Raw genomic sequence first — 12,911 nt, forward strand, 5'->3', positions numbered from 1 at the left:
CATGATCAGAATTAATGCTAGTGTTTTCTTCATACTGAAGGGTCGCTCCGAACCGAAGTGCTCAAAACTGGCCCTTTAAAGGGCTCTTCAGAATGAAGGATTTCGAAGGGTATAACTGATGGACACTTTGGCCCCCATGATTCTTTGCGCAGATGCATGATGACGGTGTATCCATATGGACATGGGTTGATGACGCAGAAGGGCACTTCATGAAACCCATACACCATTCAACCCTTCGAAGGTTTCACTCCAGAGGGTAAACCCTTTGAAGGGGTTGGGGCATAGGGATGAGCCCTTCCGAATGTAACGCAGGTAAACTCTGCAGAGACACCGGCCCTCCTGGACCGAGTTTGCCCATGCCTGGTCTAAAGCATTTATTTTCTGCAGAGCACACTGCCTGATAAACTCATTGCTCATCTGAAAGGCAACACAACCTCTAATTAGCACCCTGAAATATCAGTGTTTCTTCCCTCAACCTGGAGTTCCCTCTCTAATGCCGCAGCCGTACTCAGCGGAAGCATTAATTACATAGCGGCTTATCAGATGCGGCAACATTGTGTGCAGCTGCTCTCTACCCATTGATTTTCCAAGATTGTGAAGTGGCAATGACAATGTCAGTATCTTGCCATATTTATAAGGTTAATTACCTGGTCTCTTTTCACTGTAAACAACGGCAGAGGAGTGAAAAAGATACCACCATTTTCGCATTAAAGTAAATGACTGTTGACATTTATAAATGGATGTTTATGGGTATGAGTATGTTTACTGTGAACAATTATTTCCCAAGAACTCAGGTTATAAAAGCTGGAAATGTTTTTGTTTAGGTCTATTGCCTCATTTGGAAGGCTTTAGATGTATTTTTTCAGTATAAAAGCACAACACTTTCAGCTGTTCGGGAGCAACAACCAGACGCAGGATGTCAGGGCTGTTTTATTTCATGATAACTCAAAATCCAGAATCCAACATGTGTTCTATAATCATCGCACATAAGAGGCTCTTTATGTGCTGTATGTTAAGAATCAGGCACAACATGTACTCTGTAAATGGCAAATTACTGAGTGGATGAGTGGATGTATGATGGGAGATATTAACTCTGATAAACTTGCTGTGTGAGTCATACTTTAATCACGTAGCTTGAAGCTGAGTCACATTTTTCCCATTGTGCTCCTGGGTCACAGAGACCCTAAGTTGCCCAATAAGTGAGACGGTAAGCCAATAAATCCCCCATCCATTAACCTAAAGCTGTTGCACTTTACTGACACTGTAGTGTAAATAAAGAGCTTCATAACTAACTTAGTTTGACTAACTGGTGTCCAGGTCAGGAAGCAGACAGACTGGCTAAACCGACCGTCTGCTAGCTGCCTCACGTCACAGAAGTCAGTTAATTCTCAGCCCATAGAGACCCCTTCACCTAAATATCACACTATAGAGACTGTGTCCGTTCCTTGAACTAGAAAATACAGAAAACATCCAAACCAAAGTAAGAGTAACAATTTAATTGATGTTCAACAAATAAAAAACAGATATAATACAGATAAACAAATGAAAAAGCTTGACTTATTGAATATTATATCCCTTTCTACAAAAGCACTTTTTGTAAATGATATGATCACTGACCATAAAGTAGATGTGCTTTGTTTGACAGAAACCTTGCTAAAACCAGATGACTACATTACTTTAAACGAGTCTACCCCCCAAGATTACAGTTACAAACATGAACCGCGTCCAAAAGGTAAAGGGGGAGGTGTTGCTACAATTTATAGCAATATTTTCAGTATTTCAGAGGTCGGGTTTCAAGTATAATTTGTTCGAAGTAATGGTGCTTCATATAACGTTATCCAAAGAAACAAGTGTTAATGATAAATCCCCTGCAATGTTTGTACTGGCTACTGTATACAGGCCACCAGGGCACCATACACACTTTAAAGAATTTGCTGATTTTCTATCTGAGTTAGTGCTGGATGTAGATAAAGTCCTAATTGCTGGTGATTTTAATATCCATGTTGACAGGGGCGGACTGGCCATCTGGACGTTCTGGAGAAGGGTTCGATTCTGCCTTGTCACAAACTTTTTTTTTCTCTCCCTTTTCAAATTTCAGATCAAATCAGAAAAGCATTTATTTTTTAATAAAAATGAAAGAAATAATCAAAAAGTTGAAGATAAAGTATCGGGTAGGGTTAGGGTTGGTGTAGGGAGGGCTTTATTGTCCCAATAAGGTGGTATCCATTTAAATATTTAAATTAAAATTAAAATTTACACTAAATAAGTTGTTATTGCATACTGTTTTATAATGTATTGCAATACTGAGGTGCAAATAATTGCCACTATTTGCAATAAGTAGTTTAAATAGCACAAAATCCTGCTATTTTAACAGTGTAAATAGAATCTATAGCTATTTTCACTTAGTGCCTTAAGTGATTCTACAACGGGTTGAAAGATATTGAGTTAGAAAATACAGTAAATGAAGTCACCTATAAGGTGATTAGTCTGATTAACATGACACAAATACAAAGAGACATATACTCAAATTGAAGAATTCTGTTGTTTCAGGTTTTAGGTTTATGTGGTAACACTTTAGAATACTGTTTCTTACTTATTGCATAACTAATAAGGAATTATTGAAGAACTAACAGGTAAATATTCATTAACACTTAACTCACTACTGTTAACTACTAAGGAAGATGTGTTAACTAATCAGTATGTAATACAATTTTATGATTGTGTTAAGTAACAGTTAGCTAATCAATAACTAATGTATTCTGTCATACCTCCTGAAGAACTACTATTAATTATCTACTAGTTAAGTTTCAAGAAAAATAACTATGAAATAACTACTACTGAACAGTTATACGCAAATAGTCACTATAATAATCAGGTTGTGGCTCACAAATCAAGTACTTGAGCAAAAGTACAGATACCCCAATAAAATATTACTCCAGTAAAATAAGTTGGCCTATTCATTTTCAAAATTACTTGAGTAAAACGACAAGTACAAAGTACTACTACAGTAGCAACTTTATTACAGTCCACTGCTATTATTAGCCTGTAATGGAAATTAAATATGCATTTTGTTTGCTGCACACCCAAAACGACTCATTACTATAATTGTACATAACGAGGGGTGAGAACCAGAAGGGCGTAAGAGACATTTTGGGTGAAATGGATACATATATATATATATATATATATATATATATATATATATATATACACACACACACACACACACGTACACACACATACATATATAAAAAGAAAGCTCTTCTCTGTCCAGTTTCAACTTATGAGTCTGAGTGTGAATTGTCTATCTGTTTAATGTCACTTACTGAAAGGTCTACCAGTCCTGTTTCAGTCAATGCCCCCAGTTTTGATCTGTCTGCTGGACCACTATCCCCAAGTGTGTTTAATTCAGAATTATCTGTATTTCCTGTTCCAGTCCGTGAGTATAATATTGAACTTTCTGTCTCTCAAACCACTCTCAAGGAAGCCAATAACAAGTTTGTTGCCCTGTCTGTCACAACCCAAAAACCCACCTGTAAACCCTTGAACCTGCCTGTCATGATCCCCGAAACTACAAACGCACTCCATGTCTGTCCTGTTACCCCTGTCAGTGCCAAAAAAACCCTGTTCCTATCAACGAGTCAGCTTTTGAACCGTCAACTTTCTTAGTGTTCCCGCGTGTGTTTGATTTCCCTGTCTGTCAAGAACCAATCAATAATGCTGATTTTGAATGGTCAGTCTACCCCAGATCAACCCATGAATCCGTTTGTGAACTACCTGCCAGTCCAGTTTCCCTTAATGAGTCTGATGTTGAACCAGGTGTCTGTCCAGTTTCAATTAATGAGTGTGACAAATCAGCCTGTCTAGTTCCAACCAATGCTCTTGATTTTGATCCATCTGTCTGCCCAATTCTGAGTAATGTGTCTGAATTCTCTGTCAGTCTTGTTTCAATTGTTGACTTTGGTCATGAACTATTCACCTGTCCAGTTTCCGTCAGCATGCCTGAGTATGAACTCTCAGCCCAGGAGACTACTGATGAACTTTTTGTGTTCCCTGCCTCGGCTCTTGGGGCCAAAAATGCTCTGTTACTGTTTCGTGTGTCTCAGTGTTCCCTAGGTCCCAGTCCCTAGGTCTTCAGGTCTGTCTGCTTCGCCGTGGTGGTCTACTGCTCAGGTCTGGTGGTCTTCTACTCCAGTCTGGTGGTTTACTGCTCCACCTGCTATGCCCTGGTGGGCTCCTGTGCCATCTGCTCCGCCCTGGTGGGCTCCTGTTCCGTCTACTCCGCCCTTGTGGGCTCCTGTTCCATCTGCTCCACCCTGGTGGGCTCCTGTGCCATCTGCTCCGCCCTGCTGGGCTCCTGTTCCGTCTACTCCGCCCTAGTGGGCTCCTGTGCTATCTGCTCCGCCCTGGTGGGCTCCTGTGTCATCTGCCTTGCCCTGGTGGGCTCCTGTTCCTGCTCTGCCCTGGTGGGCCTCTGCTCTGTCGGCCCTGTCCTGGCCTCTGGCTCGGCCCTGGGTTCCTGTCCTGCCGGCTCTGCCTCGGTCCCTGGCCACTCCACTTCCACGGGGACCGGGCCCTCCATCCCTCCCCCTGTTCCGCCTCTGCTCCACCGCCCTCCTTGATTGTATAGGAGCGTCTGGCAGCTGCTCCTTGGGGGGGGTTATGTCACGATTCCTGTCTATGAACTTCCGTTTAATCACCACCAGAGGTCACTCACTCACCACATTGACTCTTGCACTACAGTACTGTTGCAGTTCACCATCGGACTACAACTCCCATCATCCATCACACTGACAACACACAGCTGTCGCCAATCTCACATTGCACTGATTACACAGCTGATCCCTTCAGACGCACTATATAAGCATTGGACTTCCTCTCTCATCGCCGAGTATTGTATACCGTATATCCTAGTGATAGCTACTCTAAAGAGCCCACTCAGTTGTTATAGTCTTGCCTTGCTAGTTTTCTCGTGTTTGATACCTGCCCGTGTTTCCTGGATTTACCCTTTTCCTTGCCGTTCGGGCTTTGTTTTCACCTCGTTTGGATTATTGCTCGTGTACCTGGATTATCTCTCTGCCTTGCCCTGTTGGATATTGTTCGCCGATCGTCGACCCACGCTTGCCCTAGGATTACTCTTTGTCTTGCCTGTGTTGTTCCTGTTTGCCATTTCATGAACCTTGCTTGTTTTGTGACCTTGCCTTTGAATAAAGTTTGCAAATGGATCTGCACGTCTCACGTCTTGTTCGCCCCGTCACATTACCATTTATGTTTATCATTGTCATATTATACATTTTGCGTTCTGCTCTTTTTATGTAGATTTCAAGTATTTTAGTTCATACAATAATATATATGTATTTCAATCCCATGCTGAAAAGAAAAAGAAATAAAAGAAACCAGCACATAATTTGTAATGGTTTTACTGATTATAATGAGAATTGTATTGGTTTTAATGGAAACTGTAATGGGGCCTGTTGGTCTCTACTGGTAATTGGTCATTTAAAAAAACAAACAAACACTAAATCCTAATGTAATATGTAGAATATCAGAGACTGAATCAGACAAATTTAAGATGCGATCAGAACATTGAAACATGAGAAGCTGGAATTCCACCGAGAGGCCCAAGGAAACAGGATGCCATAAATCAGATTCCTAGCTCCAACTAGTCTGAAGCAAGCAAACTAACCAGCAAGACTCTTTCACAAAACAGCTTACAACCTTGAGACAAAAGAACACTTATTGATAATTCCAATTCAGGAAGGAGACTGTCAAATTTGTTGCAAGTAATCAAGACTGATGGTCACATGTAAACCTGCGATAGAAAATCACGAGCTACAGACTCTCTTGGGCAGGTCTTCCCCCATACAAGACAAAAACTTGAATTCCTTAGGAGACCTTTTAACCTCTCTCTGGTCGTCACAGAACATGCCACTTATTCTCTGTTCATATGCACTAAAAATCATCTTAAAAGGACTTATGAATTATTTCTCTGCATAGAAATAACCTATATTATGTTTGTAACCCACATATTAAACTATCATGTTTTAATCAAATATTATGTATGTCTTTTTAATCATTATTGAATAGCTGAAGGATTCAGATGCGTGTTTGGTATGTATGAGTTTGAAAATTCATGCTTTAAATGTTTCTTCCAATAATTTCTTTGCCAAATGCATCATAGTCTTGTTATAGAAATCATGTTCAAAAGTATACTTTGCAAGAGCCTGTAAAGTTCGGACCTCTGACTGAGCAGATAACGTGATTTATTGATTTGGTGGAGGAACAGAGCAACACCCCAAGCAAGGACAGTATCTAATTGGTCAAGACGTCCAGATGGGACGGTCTGAAAGCCGAGTTTAAAACTCAGGACACCATCAAACTCGGTCTTCTTCTTAAAAATGCTCTCTTACAACCTTTTGGACCTCTCCCTTCTCCTCTTCTTCTCTTTTGCCACAGCGTTTTGACGCTGCTCTTTGAGCGTGCTCTGGCCCACGTGCCAGATGCTACCACAATGAGAAGAAAACTAACCTATAGTCTCTTTACATCCCTTTATTCTATTACTTTAATTTTTTTTTTTTTCCGTTGTGAGTTTCGTGTACTCAGTTAAGTTTTGCCGTCACGCCTCATCTCCGAGTTCAACTGGAGTCTGTGACCGCCTCAAAACTTCTACCAGCCACAACTCCATTGGCTTCCCAAGACTTCACTTCACAACTACGAAGTCTCAACCAATCAGCAACTTCGGGGAACCCCCTTTCCTGCAACGACACGACGACAAAAGGGAATCCCTTAGCAAAGCAAGCAAGTAACACCTCCAGGTTCTAACGGAATTGGTGTATTTAATATAAATTTTAGCCTCATTGAGAAACTCAAAGCAAGGGTTAAATAAGTGATTGATGGTTGTTCAGGTCTATGCAATTAAACATATTGCTGTAAACTTGGGATTTCACATTTCCATTCTCTTAAACTCATCCTTTCCATACTTTCTCTCTTTCTGCAACGTGTAAATGTGTGAATACTTGTGTTCATGTCTTAGATTAGTTTATGTCTTAGGTTTATATAAATAAAATCTTATTTATATTGGAAAGAGAAGTATCTTGTGTTTTGTGCTTACAAGTTAATGTCTTAAACTGCTGATCTTGTTACTGTGCTATTTAATAGTGCTTTCACTATATTTTGGATTTTAATATCCAGTGCAGTGTTTGTTATACGGCTGGTTCAGTGAATCGCCGTAACAGTGAGTCTGTTCAAATTCCCTATAAAATCATAAATGATTCCCTTTGAGCTAAATTAAACTATTTCTTTAAATTGCATATTAATATTAAGTTTTTTATTAAGTTACAAATATGTCCCAAACATTACACTACAGAAAACCATTATTTAATTGTTTTAATTGTTAAAGTTGCTAGTTACAATTTAGTGTAAAAAACTGCAAGGAAAAACCTACATACTGTCAGGGCTCTACCCTGGAAGCCTTGTCTGTGTTGTCTTTGTTTAATGTTTCTTTGGTTGTCTTGTGTCTTAACATATTGCTTTGTCTTTGTTTGTGTCTACCATGTGTTCCTGTGATCCCACCTCCTTGTTTCCCTCAGTCACACCCTCTTGTTTAGCCTTTGTCTTGTCCTCGTTTCCTTAACTGTGCTCACCTGGCCCTCGTGTACTTTCCTCCCTTTATATTGTGCTGTTTTTCCTCTTGTGTTTGTCTTGAGCCATAGAGACTGTTACTGAATTGCTTGTTCTTGCCCTCTTATTGTATATCCTTACTGCAGTTTTTGCTCTCGATGTTCTAGCTTCTTTTTTTTTTTTATTCTTCAGCAATCTTGCTTATGTATCATCTTTAGTTATTCATCAGTCTTGTTTCTAGTCTTGAACTACTCTGATTTTATACTTTAGTTTTTCATTAGTCTAAGTTTAGATATTTCCTTCTACTTTATTTTTATTAATTTTTTTTTGCTTACTTTATTTACTTATTATTTTTCCCTTTTATTACACATTTCTCGTGTTGCTGAGTTGTTGTTGTGTGGTTTTGAGTGTTGTGTTTTTGCTGTGTTCCCTCCAGTCCTGCTCTACCAGCCTGAGACTCCCTGCTTGTTGGTTCCTCAAGGCAGTCTGCCAACCAAGCCTGGTGCTGAGAATCTTTTATTGATACCAGCTGGCTTTATGCCCCTTCACTCTGATTGCACACCCTACTGTTCTCTGCTCTGGCATTCTCCCCATTCTTCTGGCTGGTTTGGCCACCGCCAAATTAACTCCACTCATCCCTGAGCCGGTTGAGAATGGTACAGTCACCCCACAAGCTGTTGAGTTTGAAGCTGTCATTGCAGAGGTGTCAAAGTATGTGCCAGCCCATGAGGGCACTGCAGAGTCAGCTCCTGAGTCTATTCCTGCAGCCTCGGAGGGCATTTCTGCTGTCCCCGAGGGTGCTCCAGAGTCAGTCTTTGAGCCCATTCCAGCAGCCCAGAGAGGCATTCCTGTTTCAGCCCTGGAGCCTTTTCTAGAGGAGGTTCGTGTTAGTCTTGACACAACCACAGAGGCAATCCCAGAGTCATCTGCACTCCCTTGTCAAGCCCACAGAGAACATCTCTGAGCAGTCATTTTACCATGTAACAAAGGTGACAGTCTCTGAACCTCCTGTTTTGCCCAGAGAAGCCTTCCTTGCAAGTCATGTTGTACCCACAGGGCCCGTTTTAGCCCTCGTGTACTTTCCTCCCTTTATATTGTGCTGTTTTTCCTCTTGTGTTTTGTCTTGTGCCATATAGACAGTTACTGATTTGCTGTGCTATACTCTGTTCTTGCCCTGTTATTGTATATCCTTACTGCAGTTTTTGCTCTTGATGTTCTTGATGACTAGACTCTGACCACAGATTCTAGTCCAGCCAGTCGTACCATGCCAACAGAGATCATCCCTGAGCTGCTTGTCCTTCCTGTTAAAGCCAGTGAGGCCAACCTCAAGCAGCCTGCTGTCACTGTTTCGTCCATGGATGACGCTGAGGCCATTCCTGAGCAACCAGCTCTCACTGCCACAAGCTCAGAATCTGCTCCAGTCCTCCAGATTTTAGACTCCGTCTTTGAGTCCGCATCAGTCCCAGACCCAACTCTACCCTCAAGATTCACCCCAGAGTTGTTTCCTATCTCGTATTCTGCTCCAGTCCCAGAGTCCTTGGAGTCTGCCCTGAAGTGTGTTTCAGACTTTGCTTCTCTCCCTGAGTTTATGCTGGAGTTAGCCCCAGTCCTGGAGCCACACAAGTCCATCTCGGAGTCTACTCGAGAGTTCATTTCAGAGCAAGTACCAGTCCAAGAACAGCCAGAAAACATCCCAGAATCAGTCCCAGAGTCCATTTCAGAGTCAGTCTCAGTCCAGAAGCAGCCAGAATGTATACCAGTTCTACTCCCATCAGAATCCTCCACTCTCTCTGTTAGTCTGGTCATAGGTTGGGAGGCTGTTCCCTGCCTTGCTCCAAAATCATCAGAACTCCCCACCTTTTCTATCAGTGGTGTTATGGCCTCGGAGTTGATTCCTAAACCCATTCTCAGCCCAGAGCCTGTCCCCAATGCTAAGGCCATTCCTGCTCCCCAAGTAGCAGACAGCACCCTGCCCTACTCTACCATTTTCGAGCCACCATTAACTCAAGCCAGTCAATACCCCCAGATACACCACTTGTTTCTCCAACTCCGCCTTCAATGCAACCAAACACTTGCGGTTTTCCCACCCCTCCAGCAGCCTCCCACTCTGCCCTGCCAGGCTACAACACTGGATTTATTCCCACCCTCCCCACCCCCTCTCCTGTGCTGCTATGGCTCTGCTATGCCTGCTCCCTTCAAGCCTGTCCAGTTGGTATCCCCTTGGTTCCTAGTTGTTTCGCCACCTCCCTGGACTGGTTTGGGTGCCAGGAGGCATCCATTGGGACGGGGGTACTGTCAGGGCTCTGCCCTGGCAGCCTTGTCTATGTTGTCTTTGTTTAATATTTCTTTGGTTGTCTTTTGTTTGTGTCTACCATGTGTTCCTGTGATCCCACCTCCCTTGGTCACGCCCTCTTGTTTAGCCCTTGTTTCCTTAACTGTGCTCACCTGGCCCTCATGTACTTTCCTCCCTCTGTATTGTGTTGTTTTTTTTCTCTTGTGTTTGCGGGTTCATCTTGTGCCTTAGAGACAGTTACTGATTTGCTGCTCTATACTCTGTTCTTGCCCTGTCATTGTAAATCCCTACTGCAGTTTTTGCTCTTGATGTTCTAGGTTTTTTTTTTTGTTTTGTTCCTCAGGAATCTTGCTTATATTTACTTGTATATCATCTTTAGTTGTTCATCAGTCTAAGTTTAGATATTTCCCTTTAGTTTTTTAATTTACTTTTTGTTTTCCCCTTTTTATTTCATGTTTCTCGTGTTGTTGTTGTGTTTGCTGTGTAACCTCCAGTCCTGCTCTACCAGCCTGAGACCCCCTATCTGTTTGTTCCCCAAGGCAGTCTGCCAACGAAGCCTGGTGCTGAGAATCTTTCATTGATACTAGCCTGCTTTATGCCCCTTCACTCTGATTGCACGCCCTTCGGTTCTCTGCTCTGGCCTTCTCCCCATTCTTCTGCCTGGTTTGGCCACCGACTGGGACTGTTCTCCAGACCATCTACCTCTGGAGGCATAGTTCTCTCCCACTGGTTGGAGTTGTCTCAAGACTGTGCACCCCACTTAACTTGTGCTTTCAGTAAATATTTTTCACTCACTCTGCATTTGGGTCCCTTCCTGCTGACCTTGACACATGTAATTTAAATTTCAATGTAGTGTGAAAACTATGGGGAAATCCTACATGCAATATATATATATATATATATATATATATATATATATAGTGACTCACTTCTGACTTTGGTGATTAACAATTGCTCTTGCTAATGTTGCTCTTCAATCATTATAGGATGAATCACATTTAAGTAATGTGCATTGTGTTTCCATCTCACCTGACTGTTTTGACTGCTGTGGTTTTCTTGATGTTCTTCTTTGATTAATCCTCTTAATTTCATTCCTACCTCATTCCTTTCCTGTCTCTCTTGCCGAATAAATGATCTCTTTAACCTGTGTGAAAGCTCCCATTGTATTTATTTCAGTCTTCCTAAAGCTACTCAGTCATCCAGTCCCAATCCTCCAAAACTCCAGCAATAACCCTCTTGTAAAGGATATTCACTGATTATTTATTCACTTTGATATTTAGCCGATATTTCCCAGTGGCTCTATGCTTAACTGTGTATCAAATCTAGCTCTACTGTGTGCGTCATGATGTGCGGTGACACACACACAAACTCCGCACACCTCCCACGCATGCACCACCACAGGCTTAACTTTACCTAGACCGGTGGACACATTGAGATAGATTGTTTCCTGGCATGTTTTGACTCAAACATATGAATATGAACAATCCCATTAATCAAATACACGCACATATGCCCAGAAACGTGAGGCCATATCCTCATTCTGAGAGTCTTACTCTAGAGACCACGACACCAAGATGCTTGACATTTTCATAATGAGGAGGTATTAAACAGACATTGGTGCAATCGTATTATCTGTATCTACATCCCACTCAAGGGAGCTCCTGCCACACCCCCAAAACAGGACAAAGCTGATTATAAAAGGCAGAATTTAGGCTTTTTATTTTTCCATGACACTCCAACGCCTTCCTCTTCCCAGTTAATTAGAAATTTGATGAAAGTTACAGCAAATCTCTACTATTTATTTCAATAATGTAATATAAGGACTCCTTAGTTGACATCAAGATCACATGATCAGCAGCAAATGCTTAAAAGACATGAGCTTTTCTGGTGAAAAATAAAAAGGACATCAAGGGCTGTTGACAAAACATCACTTTTTTTCTGTACTTGATTTTATCCTCATATACTGCCACTATTTACACAATAAAATGTACTTAATAGCACTGGGTGTTGAATTCCCATATTGCATAAAAGGCTTAAGCTTAATATAACATGCAATATATGGCATGCATGTTTGTCTTCCACAAACAGCATTAATATGGGATTTAAATGTTATTACTTGCAGCTCATATCTGTCAGATTCATACAGTGATACTTTTCTTGATGTAGGTTCAAAATCACAGGTGGCATCTGTGTAACTGTATATTTATCAAATTCACATTTATACAATAGAGTAGACTACCACAGAGGATATATTTTGGGGGAAAAATATATAAATAATAAAAATATATATTGAAAATTTTAACAATATTTAAAAATACAAAAAAACAAATCTATGTTTATTTATTTATTCATTAATTTTTAAAATAAACAGCTAAAACATCCTCAGTGGTAGTGCTTTTAGTGTTTCTGTTTACACCAGAGGCCATATAATATTTGCATAAGGACATGTCCCTTTTAGATCAATGCATAATTCAATTACTTCCAGTGTCTGAATGCTTACTGGCACTTTAGACCAAATCCCACAGTTTCAAGCCAGTTTGGTGACCTGTAAAGTTAGTTCAGATCCATTAAGTCCTGGTGGTGCTTGTGCTGTTACGTTGCTTTTGCATAAGCACGGCATAATAACAATATCACAATGTAGACTGCAGTATGCGAAATCAAGGAAATTGTAGTTGTTAAATTGCATTTATGTGTTTTATGAATTGATTAAAAATTGAATGAATAATCTTCATTAATTTTTAAAATTAGGCAAATTGTTATTTCCTGGTTCTGTTATGACAGATGCATACACAGTGAATATGTGGCTGTGGCTTCCTAGACCTTGCAGGCAACATAACACAGGGATATTTCCAAAAAGCAAAATAAATAAATAAATAAAAAGGTCCAAAGAACATGATTTGGCTGCTTTGTCTTGTACGTTCTCAGGACATCATGTACAAACAACAGTGGTGCATCAGATTCCCTATTTGAAGTACATTCGAAAGAAGTATAAGAAATA

At 40.9% G+C, this 12,911-nt stretch overlaps 1 protein-coding gene across 1 annotated transcript in view; it reads right to left on the reverse strand.

Annotated features, from left to right (window-relative positions):
• Window positions 1–12,911, reverse strand: part of LOC306880185 (creatine kinase B-type-like) — a 985,569-nt gene that overhangs the window by 641,912 nt on the left and 330,746 nt on the right. The gene's annotated exons all lie outside the window — the stretch shown is intronic.

Source organism: Barbus barbus, assembly GCF_936440315.1.
Source record: "Barbus barbus genome assembly, chromosome: 14".
NCBI lineage: Eukaryota > Metazoa > Chordata > Actinopteri > Cypriniformes > Cyprinidae > Barbus > Barbus barbus.